We start from the raw sequence: 19,574 nt of genomic DNA, 5'->3' as shown, positions 1-19,574 counted from the left end.
GATAGAGCCGTTATCCGATAGCTCATCTCCCCATTTCTCGGAACGGTCTTACTGAGTAGTTATCTATAACTAACTCTCTTGACCTGGCCGTCTTCTTCAACGTCTCTCTTGGACGTAGTCCAAATGGGCTTCTTGAGCTTATACCGTGCATGTTCCCTGAAGGGGTGAATATGCTTCCTCCCGAGGGGGTCAATAAGCTTCCTCCCGAGGGGGTTTTTTGTGCTTCTCAAGGGAGAACACTATTCCTCCCGAGCATGCAAAAGACACATGTCCCGAGGGGGTATGTTTTTTTACTCCAGAAGGGATTCTCAGAATCCTCCTAAGAGGACTTCCCTTAAGAAGACTTCTCTATCCCGAGTGGGGGTGTATGTTCATCTCGGGGGGCCCCTCAGGCTATATGTTCTCCACAACAGAGCCCCCCATTCCGTGCGATCGGTCTCCCGAGTGTATGGAATGCTTTTCTCACACCTCTTTGAAGGTTTTTTCTTTTGAAGAAATTCCAATGCATCGTCTTGAATGATAGCCATCATTTCTCTAAAGTCTTGTCGAGTCGAGAAGCCCCCAGCCGGGTTCTCCGAGAGATGCTATTGCCTCTATTAAGGGTGTCCTGCTCTTCAAGCCATTCCACCCACTTGACCCTTGACTGTACCGAGCCTCTTGAAGAAGAAGAAACTAGAGATAGCTTCGAGAAGAAGACTTCAATAGTTCGGGAAACTCCAAAAATTGAGCGAGAAGCAAACATGGTTGAGGTGATCCTTCGTCCTCCCGAGAAACAAGATCAATCTCTTTTATTGTCTCTTGAAGAGAAACTTGTTTTGCTTCCTTGCTTTTTTTTTTTTTTTTTTTTTTTTTTTTGTAACTTCGGTCATCACACCCAAATGCTTTGAAGTAAATGAAATTTTCAAGATGACGCTACCTTTCAAGGTTGTGTGATAAATGGCTAACACTGAGGCATTATGGTTCTTCAATCGTTGACGCCTTCCCCGAGTTACTCCCCGGGCATAATGCCTTATGTTAAAACGCTTCGCCTTATTGGAGACTTTGATATTTATACTCTTCGTCTTGGGTTCAAGAACTACGCTCTTGGGTTCTTCGATCTCTTGAAGAACTCTCTTGGGTTCAAGAACTATCTTGAGTTTAAGAACTCTCTTGGGCTCTTCTTCATTTGAAGAACGCTCTCGGGTTCTTGAACTTATCTTTTAAGTCAAGAACTCTCTTGGGTTCTTCTCCACTTGAAGAACGCTCTCGGGTTCAAGAACTTATCTTAAGTTTGAGAACTCTCTTGGGTTCTTCTTCATCTGGAGAACTCTCTTGGGTCTTCTCCACTTGGAGAACTCTCTTGGGTCTTCTCCACTTGAAGAACTCTCTCGGGTTCAAGAACTTATCTTGAGTTCAAGAACTCTCTTGGGTTCTTCTTCATCTGGAGAACTCTCTTGGGTCTTCTCCACTTGAAGATCGCTCTCGGGTTCTTGAACTTATCTTAAGTCAAGAACTCTCTTGGGGTCTTCTTAATCTTAAGAACGCTCTCATCTTGAACTTGTCAAGAACTCTCTTGGGTTCTTCTTTGCTTTGAAGGGCGCTCCTAGGTTCTTAAACTTGTTATAAGTTAAGAACTCTCTCGGACTCTTCCTGATCTTAAGAACGCTCTCGGGTTCTTGAACTTGTCAAGAACTCTCTTGGGTTCTTCTTGATTTGAAGAAACACTTGTGTGTTCTTCGCTATAATTTTCTTCATGGAAAAGTGAACATTGGAGGTGGAAACACAGACTTTTTTGAAAATCAAATGATTGCATGATTTGCAAAGCAAGAACTACATGTCTTGATTAATTCTATTGATAGAATTTTTGAAGATTCGTGGAATTCTAAGATCTGTCTATTCGCTCTCGAAAAGCTTCTCCACATGCTCTGGGCTCTTCGAACTTGGTCTTTTGCGTGCTCTTGCTGGAGACTTCTCTCGATCTTGTCGCTTCCTTTGAAGGTATTTTTCAAGATGACCTGCTTGTATGAGTTTCTCAATCTCAATCTTAAGATTTCTACACTCATCCATGTGGTGGCCATAGTCCTTGTGAAAGCGACAATATATAGTCATATTCCTCTCTTCTGGATGGGCACGAAGCTTGCCCGACCACTTCAAGAGGTCTTTATCTCGAATTTGCAATAGGATTTCTGACCTCTTAGTATTTAGAGGTGTAAAGTCCTCATTGGCAAGTCTATATTTCCCATGAATATTTGAGCTTTGACCTTGCTCTCCATCATTCTTTTTCTCCTTCTCACCCTTTGTGGATTCTTCTCAGACTCCAATAACTTCTGCAACCGTTGCTTGCTTTTGACATTTCTTGAGAAGGGCTCCATAAGTCTTTGGCTTATCTTGGAGCAATACCTCAAGCAAACGTCTTTGGGTTATTCCACTCCATAGTGCATTGTATGCCACCGTATCATCCAACTCTTCCACCTCGATAGCCACCTTATCGAATCTTAGAAGATAGTCCCGAACGGACTCATTCGGCTTTTGCCTAATGGCAAAGAGGCTATCTGTTGTCTTCTTACTCCCGATGCAACTTCAGAATCGGGCAATAAATTTTCTCCCGAGTTCCCTGAAGTTTCGGATGGATCTTGGCCGTAGGCTAGAAAACCACTTTATTGCCGGGCCTTTTTGAGAGATGCCGGGAAAGTTCGGCATAATAACTCATCCTCTCGGCCAATCACAGCCATGACAAACCTGAAATAACTAATATGTTCACGAGGATTAGATTTACCTTCATAGGGAGTGAATGTTGGCATGATAAAGTTGGGTGGAAGAGGTGCTCTCATGACTTCTTCTAAAAAGGGTTCTCTATCGACCACGTCATAATCATCGTCAAGGTCCCGATCATCAAGCCTTCTCTCCATGGCATCTAATCTTCTCCCGAGACCATGCGCCTCTTGACGTTCTTGCGGAGACCGAACACTTCCAAGATCAGAATATTGGGAAGTTGGTCCATGAGAAGATCCATACTGACTAACCGATCCTCTCGGGTCACCAGATCTGGAATGGCCTCTTCCGTGGCTTTCACCTTCTTGTTCTCGAACTCTTTCATTTCGGCGTTCTCTTCTAAGTAAGTCTTAAGTCTGCATGAGCTCAGCCAAATGGTTGATCACACTTCCCCTCGTCCGATCTCCTCAGGGAAGTGGTTCTTCAATATGAACTCCCTGAGATATTTCTCCAACTCGTTCGGCTGTTCGTCTTGGTATTCTGGGATTTTGCCTTTTCTTCGTTCGTCGGGCGTTGCCTATCCCGAGTCTGTCGGATAGCTTCACGCCTTCGTCCTTTTTGTGAATTTCTAGGGGGTCTGGATGGTACCCCGACTTGATGGACTAAGCCTTGAACGACTCCTTTGAGTTCCAACATTTATTGTTGGACTTCCCTTTGCATATTTTGTAAATCATCCACTGTCATTGGAATCAGGGGTTGATTCAAACCTCCTTCTCCAAATGGAGTTGGTATGGTTCTTGAGGGATTCTCTGGAATTTCTTCTCGAACTTCCTCTCGAATTCCTTCTCAAACTTCCTCTGGAATCGAAATTTGTTGATCTAAAGAAGGGAGAACTTGCTCTTCAACACATCCATTCTCCGCCTCTCTTTCTCTCGCTCGAGTAGTAATTTGATTGGAATTCGTCACCTGGTTAGTGGTACGTCTCGTCATGACTTTTTGTGATGATTCCCACAGACGGCACCAATTTGTTGCATCTAGAACTTCTTCGAGAGTCGGATACTAAGATGACCGCCTTAAGAGCTCTCCAGCTAAGTTGGAATAACTGGGATGCCTACACTCACAAAGAAAACAAGAATGGTCTGGCCAAGGTTTGGCCGGGAAACCGCCTCTGACGCCCAAGTCAGCCTAGGCAACAATAAGAGTTCTTGAGAGAGTTCTCAAGAACGTAATGAATAATTACTCAGATGATTTCTCATCCCTTTCTCCATGTAGGAGGTGGGTTTATATAGAAGTTACCTGGAGGTGGCGCTTCCTTGAGTTTTGGATCGTCAGTTGAAGGGTGAGTGGGATGACTTCGGAGTTACGGCTCCTTCTTTGGCGGACCAGATAGAGCCGTTATCCGATAGCTCATCTCCCCATTTCTCGGAATGGTCTTACTGAGTAGTTATCTGTAGCTAACTCTCTTGACCTGGCCGTCTTCTTCAACGTCTCTCTTGGACTTAGTCCAAATGGGCTTCTTGAGCTTATTCCGTGCATGTTCCCTAAAGGGGTGAATATGCTTCCTCCCGAGGGGGTTTTCTGTGCTTCTCAAGGGAGAACACTATTCCTCCCGAGCATGCGAGAGCACATGTCCCGGGGGGGGGTTCCTCCCGGGGGAGAACACTATTCCTCCCGAGCATGCAGAAGACACATGTCCCGAGGGGGTATGTGTTTTACTTCAGAAGGGATTCTCAAAATCCTCCTAAGAGGACTTCCCTTAAGAAGACTTCTCTATCCCGAGTGGGGGTGTATGTTTGTCTCGGGGGGCCCCTCAAGCTATATGTTCTCCACAACAGGTGCTTTAGAGAATAAATCTTGAAGGGTATGGAAAGCATGAAGGCATTTCTCATCAAAGATAAAAGGGGCATCCTTTGCAAGTAAATTGCATGAGGGTCTAGAAATTAAGTTGAAGTTCTTAATGAAACACCTATAGAATTTAGCATGGCGTAAGAACGATCAAACATGCCTAATAGAAGTGGGAGGGGGTAGTTTGTCAATAACCTCAACCTTGGCTGAATCAATCTTAACACCATGTGCAGACACTATGTGACCAAGGACAATTCCTTCTTGAACCATAAAATGGCTCTTCTCCCAACTTAAAACAAGGTTGGTCTCCACACATCTTTTAAGAACTTGTGATAACTAGTTGAGGCACTCATCAAAGGATGATCCAAAGACGGAGATGTCATCCATGAAAACCTCTAAGGATTGGCCAACCATATCATAAAAGATGGTCATCATGCACCTTTGAAAGGTGGCCAGAGCATTACATAATCCAAAAGGCATGAGTCTAAATGCCAATGTACCAAGGGCAAGTGAAGGTCGTTTTCTCTTGGTCACTAGGGTAAATGGGAACTTGGTTATAACCAGAGTAACCATCGAGAAAACAATAGTGACTCTTGGTTATAACCAGAGTTAACCGTCGAGAAAACAATAGTGACTTTGCCCTGCTAGTCTCTCTAGATATGATCAATAAATGGCAAGGGGAAGAGATCCTTTTTGGTGACTTTGTTCAACTTCTGGTAATTTATGCAGACACACCAACCTGTAATGGTACGAGTTGGGACGAGGTCTCCGTTGTCATTCAAAACCACAGTAATGTCGGACTTCTTAGGGACAAACTGGGTAGCACTGACCCATTCACTATCAAAGATTGGATGGATAATTCTTGCATCTAACCACTTAATCACCTCATTTGTCACTACCTCTCTCATGTTAGAGTTCAAACGACACTGAGGATACCTACAAGATTTCACTCCATCCTCACAATATATCCTATGCATACATATAGAACGGTCTATGCCCTTAAGAATAGCTAAGGACCAGCCAATGGTTGCCTTGAATTTAGAAAGTATTCCTAAAAAATTGGTCTTCTTGCCTAGGTGATAGGATCAGAAGAAATAATGATAGGCAAGGTTTCATTTTTCCCTAAGAATGCATACTTTATATTGGAAGGGAGAAGTTTCAGTTCCAACTTACGGGGAGATATGAGGGATGAGGGTTGGGGAGATGCACCTAATGGAGGTAGAGGCTCGAATCTAATTGTAAATGGTGTCTACTCCTATGGAGTGGAAGAGTCCAGCAATATGTTGACTTCTTCAATATATCCAGGTCAAATTCCCCAAATGTTAAGATTGTTGTAAGGGATCATCAATAAGCATGTTTGAAGTATAATCCGCCAATACCTCATCAATAAGGTTAATCGCAAAGCACTCTTCATCCCTATTTGGGCTTAAGGATGCATTGAAGATGTTGATTCTAAGTTTCTTATTGCCAAATGATATGTCCATGACACCCGATCTACAATTGATGTAGGCATTTGTAGTGGCTAAAAAGGGTTATCCATATCTAGGATCAGAAAATCTATAGGAAAATATAAATCCTCAACCTTTACCAGAACATCTTCAAGTATCCCACTAGGTCGTTTAATTGAGCGGTCTGCTAATTGTAGATCAAATCAGTGGGTTTCAAATCTTCTAGACCAAACCTATCATAAACTGAACTAGGTAAAATATTCACACTAGCTCCCAAATCAAGCAAAGCTTATAGATAGATCTCCAATGACACATGAAACTAAAGGTGTACCTGGATCTCTAAGTTTAGGGGGTAGTTGGTTGGAAATTACCGAGCTAACGTGTTCAGTTAAGTGCACGGTTTTAGGAGTCTGAGTTCTCAACTTACACTTTTCGATGCATAAATCTTTTAAGAATTTAGTATAAGCTAGGACTTGCTTAATAGCATCCAATAGTGGGAGATTGATACGAACTTGTTGGAATAAGTCAATCATCTCTTGTATTTTAGCATTCTTTCTAGAATCTAGAATTGAGAACTCAAGAGCTTCAGGGAAGGGGACTTTTGGAGTGTAAGACTCAAGAGTAGGACCCTCGACAATTGGAATGTGCAACTCTTTACAAAAAAATTGATGGGGAATACTCACAGGTGGTGTCTCTTTACGAGGCTTGTGTGAATCATCACCAGTCTCATGAATAAAATCAATCCTCTTATCAACTCTCATGATCAATGGGCTATGGCTTAGGAATGGGCAAAGGTGAATAATATTCATTTCCACTATGTGTCACAACAGAAACTACTTGGACTTATTCTTTCCAAGACCCAATTTGAGTATTAGGGTTACTTATTGGCTAACTAGGTTACTAGATAGCCTCCCTCCTACTAATGGCATCAACTATTTGACCAAGTTGGGTTTCTAATTTGTTAATGGACTGAGGATGAGAATGTAACAATTGAGTGTTTTTCTCTAGTCCACTAAGCACCTTTTATACCTTATCCTCAAATGATGAATTTCATGAGGGTTGGTGAGCTGATGGTTGCCCAATCCTATAGGCATTAGGTTGTGCATTAAACGGAGGTGTCCTAAAAGGTAATTGATTAGAGAGATTGGGCATTGAATTTTGCCATGAAAAATTAGGGTGGTTTTTCCATCCTAGGTTATAGGTATTCGAATATGGATCATTGCCTAGTTTAGAGACTCCTTGGTCCAAATGCGCATGCTCTTGAACAAACTCAAGGTATTGTGCAACCAAACAGCAATCAGTGACATTATGGGAAAGGCTAAAACATAAAGCACATGCTTCAGTCTGATTAGGTGGAGAAAACTTGTAGGAAGCAGAGATGAGGTTTGTTGTCCTAATGCAAAAAGATAGTCCAATTTCTTAAATAGCAAGTCAACCTTAGTGCTTATGTCAACAATAGAATTGATCTCATAGAAACTGCTCCTTTTTGGTTGCCCATTGGATAGAATCTCAATTCCAGCTACTAAGGCATGGTATTGGGAGTTTTCACTAAAGGTCTCAAAAAGTTGCCATGCCTCATTCTCATTCTTATGCATAAAAGTCCCACCACAAGAAGAATCAACCATTTACATATGTCGGTTTCTAAGGCTATCATAAAAGCATTGAACTAATTGCCATAGGAACAGCATGGTGGGAGCTCTTTCTAAGTAATTCTTTTAGTCTTTCTCATGCCTCATGAAATTGTTCTCCTTCTTGTTGGGAGAAACTCGTTTTCGCTCTCCTAAAGCAATTGGTACGGCCATGGGGAAGAATTTTTTAAGAAACTCCTATTGCATTTCTGCCCACGTGAAAATTTTAACGTTGTTTAAGGAATGAAGCCAATGCTTAGCTTTATCTTTTAAGAAAATTTTTATTTTTAGCCGTGTTTTAAAGAAATGTCGTCGTTGCCCTAATTCCTCCCATCCAAACCCGCATCTATTTTTCACTTTTGATAAGATGAGGAGTAACCCCCACTCATTTCCGCTCGCTAGGTCGCTCTCTCTTTCTCAATCCCTCTGGTTCTCTCTCTCTCTCTCTCAATTCCTCGCAGTCCCTCTATTTTTCACGCTCTCTCTCGCGATCCCTCTCTCTTTCTCTCTCATAATCCCTTTGGTTTTCAAAAGAGACGTTCAGAGGTTTCGTTTGGTCGATCAGAAGCTCGACTCTCTTGCTCTTGCTCGCTGAATCAGAAGATAGTTTTCTCTTTCATTTAGTTTTCTCTTTCGTTTGGTCATCTCTCTTTTGCTTATAGTTTTCTTTGGTGTCGTTGCTAAGTTTTCATTTATCTGAGTACAAAGAGATCGGGGTGGAAGGTAGACCAAGTATACAGAGGAGAGAAGATCTACAAGTCCGTAAAGGTATGGAATTCATTTCTTTCTATCTATCTATCTATTTGATTAAAGATCATTCTGCTTTGATGAGTCTCGCTCTTTAAGGTTCGAAGTAAGTTTCCAAGAGATTTGAAGTTTTATTTTCTCTTTTCGTCTAATTTACTCTCCATCCAACTGCCGCGAAGGGTTCACCAATTGAGTTATGATGTTCTAGTATTTTTTTTTTATTTTCATTGGAAGTAGGAAATGTCCTTGATCTACCAGTTGTTCTTGAGATTTTTTTTTTTTTTTTTTTTTTTTTTTTGGTGTGTGTGGGATGTGGAGATGCTATGTTACTAGTGTTACTAATCCTAATTGTTTTTCTTCGTTTTTACTCTAATTATAGTTGATGGTTTCATGAGGTTTATCATGCCGGCTGCTTAATTCTTGCTGATCTGGAATTATTTTGAATTTCTCATTATGTTTTTGTTGCTTTTACTTGAATTTTGTTGTTGATATTATTACTATTATTTTAGGGGAACTAAAGCCATGAATGTGGTTCTTTAGAAAATATCTAAACTTCCTTCTGTTTGTGGCTGTAAAATTTTTTGGACCTGTAGTCCAACATTTGAAGATATAAAGCTAGTGGAGGTACAAATGAGTTTTTGTGTGAAAAATGAAATGAGAAAAAGAATGAAATCGTGATATATAAAGCATGAATTATGGCGCAATAATTTTCGCAAAAGTCTGGCATTGATTATATGGAAACATGTTCTCTTATAGTGGATACAGATATCTTATTAGTTTGGCAGTACATGAAAATTTTGATATGCGTCTAATGGATGTTATTATAACCTATTTATATGACTTACTCGAGTATGAAATTTATATAAAAATCCCTGAAGGATTCAAAATGTCTAAAACACATAAAATTTATTGGGAAGTATGTTCAATAAGGCTTTAGAAATGATCATGGCATATATGGTATAATCTCCTTAGTGGATATTTACTAAATAAAAAGTATAAAAATGATCCAATTTATTATTGTGTCTTTATTAAAGGATATGAATCTAATTTTAATAAGTGCACATAATAATGACTTAAATATCATTGGAACTCCTGAAGAGCTTCCAAACGCAGTATACTATTTGAAGAAAGAATTTGAAATGAAAGATTTTGGAGTAACAAAGTTTTGTCTAAGCTTGCAAAATTGATCATTTGATGAACAAAATATTTGTTCATCAATCAAATAGAGAAGGTTTTGAAGCGATGTTACATGAATAAAACACATCTATTGAGTATCCAAATGGTTGTGAGATCGCTCGACGTGAAGAAAAGATTCATTTCAACCCCATGGAAACAATGAAGAACTTATTGGTCTTGAATCACCATATCTAAGTGCAATTGGGGCAACAATGTACTTTGCTAATAGTACACAATTGAATATAGCATTTTCTAAAAGTGTATTAGAAGATTTATCTCTTCTCCAATACAAAGACACTGGAATGTTGTTAAACATGTATTTCAGTATCTTTGAGGAATTATTGACATGATGTTATTTTATTAATGTAAACATCAACTTACTAGTTTGTAGATGCAAGATATTTATCTCATCTACATAAAACTAAATCTCAAACATGTTATTTATTCACAAATGAAGGAAGTATGTGGTCTTCTACAAGAAGAAAGGATTTCAATAATATTAAATGAAGATAATGTTGCATGCATAGCTCAATTGAAAGGAAGATATATCAAAGGAGATAAAACAAAACATATTTCACCAAAATTCTTCTTCATTCATGATCTTCAATGAAATGGTGAAATTGACGTTCAACAAGTTCATTCAAGTGATAATTTGACAGATTTATCTATTGAGAAGTTGCCTACTTCAAATTTTGAGAAGCTGGCATATGATATTGAGATATGCGTATTCAAAAATACTCAATGATATTATCATCAAGGGGAGTAAAATACATGCTGCACTCTTTTTCCCTTCACCAAGGCTTTATCCCACTAGGTTTTCCCAATAAGGTTTTTAATGAGGCAGCTATCAATATGTATTATTTAGATATATGTGACTCTTTTTCCTTCACTAATATTTTTTTCCCGCAGGATTTTTCTTAGTAAAGTTTTAACGAGGTACATTATCTATGGATGAACATCCAAGGGGGAGTGTTATAAATAATATTTATTTATGGATGTCTATTACCCCTAAAGAGGTTGTACTTCCAATGGAAGATCTCGACTACCTCAGATGCAATCTTGGTGATTCATATTCTCATATTAATTGAAGATCACAATCATTTAATTACACAATGTTGGCAGTCAATATTTCCATTCAATGCACCTTCTGTCTTGGGCGGCAATCTATCTTTCCATATCAAAATAATATTATTGTATGTGAGAATCATATATTGTATTTCTTTGTAGACTCTGATATTTCCATATTAGAGTAGATGTTAGTTCCATTATAAATATGTATTGAATAACTCAATAGAAGAGTTGATTCATCTTGTCTTTCTTCTTTGTTTTATAACAATTATGAAATTTTAGTTATAGTCGCATGAGTCAATTTAACCCATTTAAATTTTGAAATTTGAAAGTCTTCAAATCTATTTGATTACAAAAATTAAAAAAAAATTAAAAAATTCATCTCTCTTTGGATTCTTTTATTTTCCTCTCCTATAAGCCTCTCAAGATTTTCTAAAAGTCTCCTTATTTTTCAAGATTAACCACCATCATTAATAAGTGTATATAATTAATTTATGCCTAAAACTGTAATTTTCTTTTACAATAATGCATTATATTATTTAATAAGTAATAACTTAATAAATTCAAATCAACCACAAATAAAAATAATTAATTTAATAAAAAAACAGCAATAAACTTTCATACAAGACATATTCAACATTAGAAAAAGAAATAGAAAGCATGTATTCAACAGTAAAAATAAAAAAAAAAAAAAAAAAAGGTAAAAAGCATCATAATAAAAAAATTCAAGGGAGAAAAGAAGAAAATAAACGGAAAAAGAGACTAAGAGAGAGATAAATAAAAATACCTAGTTGTAATCGTGTGGAGAAGATCTAGGAGAAAAGTTTGTGTGTGAGGAAGAAATTTTTTTCTTTAGTCGTGCATCAGAGAAGATGAGAGAATTAATAGGAAGAAAAGAGAATAAATAGGGAGAAATTTAGGGATTGAGTTAGTTTTCCAATTGGGAATTGAATTAATTGTTTCCTCCTTAAAACTTGGATTTTAATTATAATCATTAGACAGAAAATTAGAATGACAAGTAAATCTTTGATTTTTCCCTTTAAATTTGTTTCCAATATTATGGGGGGCAAATATTTGTATTTCACAAGAAAAAGAGAAAAACAATGAGACATTTAAGGCATTAACATAATTTTTTTTAAATGGGGCCCCCCGGACCCTTAATGAGTCCACCTTCGATGACACGACCTTTAACACTAAAAGCTGACTTAAATGCTATAGTTGAAACTGGAATATTTAGTACATCATGAACAATCCAAGCAACATCTAGATATCTTGACCCATTTGCTTTCCAATAAGCTAACACATCAAAATTATCATCATTATTCGTGCATGAGATCTTTGGGTCAGCCAGATATACATCCAATTGAGATGTGCCTCCATTATCTATCTCAGCTATCACAGAAGCTGTAAATTCCTAAGGAAAACATAAATTGTTAGTAATATTAGTAATTAATATAGAAATTTACAATTCCAAAAAAAAAAAAGGGAATTTAAGTAGAGACTAAGAAATCACATCTACTAACAGTTCTTGTTTTAAATTTCCCAGGACGTTGAGGCATTACACTTGATAGATTCTCATATCCACTTTGATGCATCCTCATGTATTCACCTTGTTGAACTTGACATCAGCACTTGAATCTAATGTAGCAACTTCTGAAAATGCCCATTTTACAAAATTGAGCTTGTAATGAGGGTTAAATATCAAAACCATGGCTAAGATCGTATTATAACCACTCCAATACTTATCATTTTTTTTTCCATCTCCACTGCCATGGACCTCATGAAACTTATTTCATTTGAAATCTCCTCTAACAAACTCATATGTATCTCCCATATATTAACAAAGTATATATTGGATGTAAGATACTTGGAGCCAGACAATAAAACATTAATTTCATAAAAAGGATGCAAAAAGCCTATCAAACATTCAATCTTTGCTGATCTGAATTGGGGCATGCCTGGTAGTTGTTCTCCAAATCCTTAAGAACCTCAAATGTTTTTCAATAAAAGATTAGGGATTCAAACATAAAATAAGTTGAGTTCCACCTTGTGGTGACATCTCTACGCAATCCCTTATTACTTTATAATCCCACGTGCTTACAAAATTCCAAAGACTTTACCTTCCTTGCTTGAGATGCTTTCACATAGGTTACATTGGATTGCACTAACTCCTACAGACTCATTAATACATTTCAATACATCTTACACAATTAAATTAAGAATGTGTACACAATACCAATTGCATAGAAGAGCATTCTTGAAATTGAAATTCCTCTTCAGCATCTCAACAAAACTGAAATTAGAAGTAGCGTTATCCAAAGTAATTGAGAATAATTTTCCTTCAATACCCTGGTCATTCATAATTTACGAAACCATGTTACAAATATGCATATCAGTATGAGGGAGTAGCATTATACAAAAACTCAATAACTTTTTATACAACACCCAATCTTTATCAATGTAATATACAGTTAATGAAATTGTACCCATCATTGGATAAGGATGTCCACAAATCACTTGTAAAAGGGATCTTTCAATTAAAAGAGTAAAGCAAATACTTTAGTCTATTACCCTCTGATCGGTAAAGCTTCAAAATCTTAGTCATCTGTATTTCTACTTATATGAGTATAATCCAAAAAATATTAAGAAATCAATTTCCTAAACTCCTCATACTCAACAAAGGCTAATGGGAAGCTCATGTCTAACTACAAGCCCGATGATTTTGTCACATACAAAGTCTTAATCCTTCTTTTTGTCTCTTACCATCAATTGCCCTTCATTTCTAACAATAAGCATTTGTCCCACATCAGCATTTTCCCTCTTTGGACAAGTTTTAAGATGTCTTTGAAGAATTCTAGTTCCATTTCTAGTACTATTAGCCTTATATACCTTTCCACATTTTTTGCATTCAGCTCTTTTTATTCTATCCTCAAAATTTTTTGCATCAAGTACATTGAAGTCATCTCATACTGTACTTCTCCTACCTCTCTTTCAAGTTGTTGCAGTAGTTATGGTAGCTTCACTAGATTGAGATGCCATGGATGACACTTTAGAATATCTCAATGCATCATCAGACATCTTATCAGTATCAGACCCAACATCATGCTCGTCTACATTGATAGGTCTTCTTGACATTTTCCAAATCAACTGAAATAATAATGTACTATTAAGCGCACTTAATAAAATTCAATATTAATAAAAAAATAAGATGGAAATGTTTTTAATGGTAGTCTATAATTATCATCATAATAAACACCCTCATGTACACATTTAGAATATGATAATGAAAAGATTTGATGGATCATGAATACAAGGCAAAATAAACAAATAAAATATTTTATATGGTAATGCAAATCATTTATGTGTATAATCAAGATGCATATTCATTTCCAACACTTAGACTCTAAGAGGCAAAAAGTGGTCAAACAAAGTTATAGACAAACACTATTAAACAATGTTATTTCAAGGTTGCACGTACTAAAATATTGTGCATCTTTCACTTCGGTTTCTCAAGATTGGTGGATCTGACTCTAATCTAGGATCCCAAGTCTCAAATCCCTATTTTCATAACCTCTTTCCAACTTTTGATTGTTGTAAGATTCAATCAAATAAAAAATATTTAAACATATTATGTTGTCTCATTTGTGATTTGTTCTGTCACTTTGTTTAGCTAGAATAAAATATTAAGATATATTATATTATTAAAACTCTTGATTCATTCTCCTACATCCTCCAAAGATGAGTTCTTTCAGATGTACAATACTATTAGAATTCTCGATTCATGCTCCAACATCCACCAAAGATGAGTTCTCTCACTAATAGCTAACAATTTCACATTTTCTTCTCTCTTTACTATTCTTGTATCTTTTTTCCAATGCAATATCTTCACAAGTAAGTCTTCCATTTTCACTTCTCATTCTCAATGGTTCACTATTCACATATGCTGATGATGGTTGACTTGCCAAAGATTCATTTTTTTGTTAAAACAATGGCTAAAATTGGCAGAGAGCCAAAGAAATCTCTATGACTCTACGGTTCACTTCTCATTCTCAATCTCTACTGTTCACGATTGCTTCTTGCCTTCTCAGAATCCCAAGTCAAAAAATGAAAAGAAAATCACAACATCAATTAAGAAGATGTTGGATGGAGTTCTCGATCTTTTCCCCCTTTCAGATATTAGCATTTTGTGAACTGATCTATCGTTTTAGGCTTTTTTCCCCTCTGTTTTTGGGTAGAAAAGTATTGTTCTCCTTTGCCATCAGTCTTATTTGTGAAACAAACCCTTCAAACATATTAAGAGTAGATATTGAGAGTATGTTAGACTACTCATCATTGCTTGAAAATCAGGCTTTTTCAGGTTTTATTTATTCTCAACAAAACCTTGTGGTCTATGCAAGTGAAACTTGTTTCACTTGTTTGGGATGACCGAATGAGTTGAATTTTCCATTTTCAAAATATGATATCTGTTGGTGCTATTTCTACCGATCGCCTTGAACCGTAGTTTTCTGCACCGAACTCCTCAGATCTGATTCCATCTGGTTTGCTCTTCGATCGATCAACCTCTCACTCCTGAAAGAAACAGAATACCAGTAAGAAACGGAGCCGATCGTCTTGATCGGCGTCTCGTCTCCGACGATCTAGTCAAGATGGTGTAGATGGTGTTTCAGAGCTCTCTAGAGCTTCTAAAATGCTAGTAATGGAATTCAATCAGAGTGAGCTTAGAGTTTTGGTTGATTCTAGAGACTTACCTTGTTACGAATCTTCCCTCGCTTTTATACTAGCTTTCCCGCTTATAACACTTTTTCAATCATAGCCGTCGGATCATCGCTCCTCTTTGGACGTCGCTAATCATCCTTCCTTTATCTCTCAATCAAACCCGGTTAAGATTGGTTCGACCAGTATGAACCGGCAGTGGATATTTTAATCACAACAATATCTTTTTCCAAATTAGTAAATAATAAGAAAAATATATGACGGTCTGTGGTTGTCACTCCAAAAAATAAATTGGCTGAGGGAAGAGAAGGGTGGCAAGAAGAACTAGCAAGATGTAAGGTTACCTAGAATCGTTGAGGCGATTAAGAGCGCGAGAAAGAAGAACCAAGAAGTTGAAGACTGAAGTGCAGTCGAGCACAATTGTTGCCACTACTTGCTTGTTGTTGCTAGAGTCACCATCACCGAGAGGATGAACAAGAGAAAAGGTAAAAATGAAACTGTGAAAGTGAAACCTGAGACGGTGAAAGTGAAACCTTGATTTGGTGAAATAGTGAAACGGTTAAAATGAAATGAAATTTGAAACAGCGAAACGGAACCATAAGGGAAATTAGGTTCAATGGTTCATTTAAGTATTTAATTCATTTATATTAACATGTTAACGGACTGTGGTTCAAGTTCCGGCCTATCGGTTTAGGCTGGCCCGGCCCAACCCGAAACCATTCGGGTTGAGGACCCTCAGCCCAAACATAGCCTATTAAGGTTTGGTTCGGGCCGGTTTGGTCCAATTTTAACAGTTCAGGTTGGAAATTGACACCCCTGGGCATTAAATACGGACCGGCAAATGCAAGGAAAATCTACCCACAATGCTTTTAATCCTCACCATGTTTTTAACAATCCAAGTTACCTTTGGTCTATTCAAGGGATCACACAACTTGGGAGAGTCTCTAATGAGATACTAACAAATACACCATGTGCATCTCTATGAAATAATAGATGAAGTAAAATATGGTAGGGGTGGAAGTAAATAGAAGAGAATATATCGTTTTCAAAATTTTAGCTCAAGAAGAATGGCCTTTATCATATCCCCAAACAAGTGGAGCTCTTGTGAATTTCACCTCAAGAGAGCATTCAAGGTGGGTTCTAATTTGTTGATTGAATAAGCAAGATTGCATGTCTCATTTGGCTATCTCTAAGTGCATATGACTTAGTAGGAAGGTGTTGTGCTAAAAGGTTGGGCACATAGTTAGTGTCCATAGTTCACTTACTCATTTGATGTTTAGCAAATTTCATGCTATTCAGAGAATTAGAAAAACACAACTAAAACACGAAATACTAAATAAGACAAGAAATTCAAATGTCATCACTTCTTTCTATTTTACTTTACTAACAAATAAGTAAGCTCCAATGACAGAGTTTTGAAAAGATTTGAAAAACTACTTTTAAACAAAAAAAATTTTGGTTTTGAAAAAGTGTCTGAAAAAATGTCAACGAAATGAGTTTAATCCCAAAAGTAAAATATCCACCCCCAACTTTATTATGAGCATTGTCCTCAATGTGTCGAAAAAAAACAATAGAATGAAAGTGCATACAGTGAGACAAGCAAGAAATAAGATATCAAGTAGGTTTAGGATACTCCCTTGATTCATAGTTCTAGGAGTAAAGTAGCTCAACTTCGCTCTCCTCTCTTCATTCCCTTAAAAAAAATTCAGGAAAAAGAAACAAATAGAAAATAAAAACATCAAACCTAAAAAAATTAACAAGTGAAAAATCAAAGAAATAATGAAAAGAAAAACTTTGGATTGCCTCCCAAATAGTTTTGTGTTATAGTTCGCAACCAAACTACCCCCAACTTTTAGGTCAAAGATAGGAGTGACTTCTGGGGATCGAAGCCACCTCCCAACTAGTGGTTAAGACGCAACCCATGGTCCTAAATAGAAGGTTTTGGTTTATACCCTTCCTTCATTGTCTCAGTCCAGCAAGGTGCAAACAGCCTAGTAAAAGATTTCCCTGAATTTAGCTCATGCAACATTGTTTGTACCACATCTAATCCATACTCCTCACATACCATCTCTAAGGGGTCATGGTCTATCATTGCTTGGGATAAGGGTTACATCCACTCCAAAACAATCCATATATGCACTAGGGTGGTGTATAGCCTCAAAGACATTGAATGTGGTATCCTCATCTCCTACCCTAAGTGTTAACTTTCCTTGTCGTTTCAAAATAATGGGGACCTCAATATCCTATTCCATCTTGAGCACTACAAAACCTACCGGAAAAATAAATTTGTCTACTTTTACTAGCACAACCTCTAAAATTCCCCATGGGTACTTGATAGATTGATCTGCCGATAACAACGATACCCTTGCAGGTTTAACCTCCCCAATCCCCAACTTTTCATACGCTGAATACAACACTAAATTAATTGAAGTTCCTAAGTCACGTAATGCATTATTAAATGAAAGATCACCAATTTGGCAAGGAATAGTAACAATCCCTAGATCTTTCATTTTTGTGGAAGCTTTTGTTGAAGGATCGTTGAGCACTCATCCTTTAATTTGATAGTTTTATAATCTTCAAGTCTCCTCTTCTTTGCAATGATCTCTTTCAAGAATTTTGCATAGCTCTGCATTGAAAGATTCATTTGCAAAAAGAATGTTAGTTTCCAGCTTTTTAAAGACATCTAAAATTTTGAGGAATTGTTGGTCCTCTCTCTTTTTAACAAGCCTGTTAGGAAAAGGAATAGAAAAAATATTAAATGAGGGGTTGGAGGTAAAAACATCTAAATGAATAGGTTTAGAGCTGTCTTGCTTCTCTGGCTGCTTCTTTTCTCCCCCTCCACTACTACAACAGGAGTGTTTATTTCTCTACTACTTCTCAATGTAATGGCTTGTGCTCTCTCCATTGGATTTGATTTTGTGTTACTCGATAGTTCTCCATTGGATTTGCTTTTCAGAAATTAGTTGCCTATTGGCTTTTCTAAATTATGTATCGATGCCTCCTGATTTTGGCTATGCACACCCACATTTTTCACAAAGTCAGTAGAAGTCTTTGTCATCTATGACATCATTTCTTCCAAATTATTAGTAGGGAATGGGGCTTTGGGTTCTTGTCTTTGTTGTTCTTGCTCTTTCTGTGCAAAATTTGGATGGTTCCTCCACCCAGGGTGGTATTATTGTTGTACAAGTTACCTTAAGAGTTGCTAAAATTATTAGAAACAAAATATTCATTTTTTGATTTGTTAGAATATGTATCAAAATCATGGCTACCACTGCTCAAATCACAAAAAAAAAAAAAAAACCCTGAATCTTAGAAACAATTAAAATTTCAACTCTTTTTCCAAGAGTTTTCAATTTTGCATCAAGCTTAGCTTCATTTGCAACCATGGCATGGATCTCATATACCCCTGCAACTTTACTTCTTGGTTGCCTATCTAATGATTATTGGTAGGAATTCGTTGCGATCTCATCCATCAACTCATAGACTTTGTCAAGTTCTTTGTTATGGATTGATCCACCTACAGCCATATCTATGATGGATTTGAATTGTGCATTCAACCCACTATAGAAGGTCTGAACGATCATCCACTAGGGAAGACCATGGTGTGGGCATCTTCGTAAGTACTCTTTAACATGCTCCCATGCCTCATGTAATTACTCTCCTTCTCCCTACACAAAAGTAACAATGTCATTACGCAATTTAGCAAACTTAATGGGAGAGGGGGGAGGGGGAGGGGGGCGGAGAATTTATTTAAGAATTTTTGAACCTAAGAGTCCCAAGTCCTAGTTGAATCTGGAGGTAAGGACTATAGCCATGTCTTCTCTTCGTCACACAAAGAAAAAGGGAAAAGTCTTAGACGGATGGCGTCTTCACTAACTGCATTGTACTTGATAATATCACAAATTTCTAGGAATGCCTCTAGGTGTGCATTGGGTCTTCAATGACCAATCCATGAAATTGCACTGCATCTTAAACTAAAGGCGGGTTTCAATTCAAAATTGTTTGCTTCGATTGCAAACCTTCTAATGCTTGACACTGGGCTCTAAAAAAAGGGTCTGTGTAGTTTCTCAAAGTCCTCCTAGGTGTTGCTGGTACTACGTCTTGCAGTCCATTATTGTGAAGTTAATGTTTAAGGTGTTTTGATCTCCCATTGCTACTTCTAAAGTAGGTGCTTTGAGAACAACTTCAAGACCTTCGAGTCATGCACTACCCAGACCTGAAAAAGTAAGAGAAAACTACGGGGAAAACAAGTTGAAGA

General features: G+C 37.3%; 1 non-coding gene across 1 annotated transcript; it reads left to right on the top strand.

Annotated features, from left to right (window-relative positions):
* The first annotated feature begins 18,910 nt into the window (after positions 1 to 18,910).
* LOC149010954 (small nucleolar RNA R71) lies at positions 18,911 to 19,017 on the top strand. Its single transcript, XR_016174883.1, has one exon. It is a non-coding gene; the product is annotated as a small nucleolar RNA R71 (small nucleolar RNA).
* Positions 19,018 to 19,574: the final 557 nt, after the last annotated feature.

The sequence above is a fragment of the Hakea prostrata genome, chromosome 7 (genome assembly GCF_041222555.1).
Source record: "Hakea prostrata isolate BN-2017 chromosome 7, UWA_Hpros_2, whole genome shotgun sequence".
Lineage (NCBI taxonomy): Eukaryota > Viridiplantae > Streptophyta > Magnoliopsida > Proteales > Proteaceae > Hakea > Hakea prostrata.
Note: the sequence above shows the minus strand (reverse complement) of the source record. Positions and strands in the feature narration are given on the sequence as shown.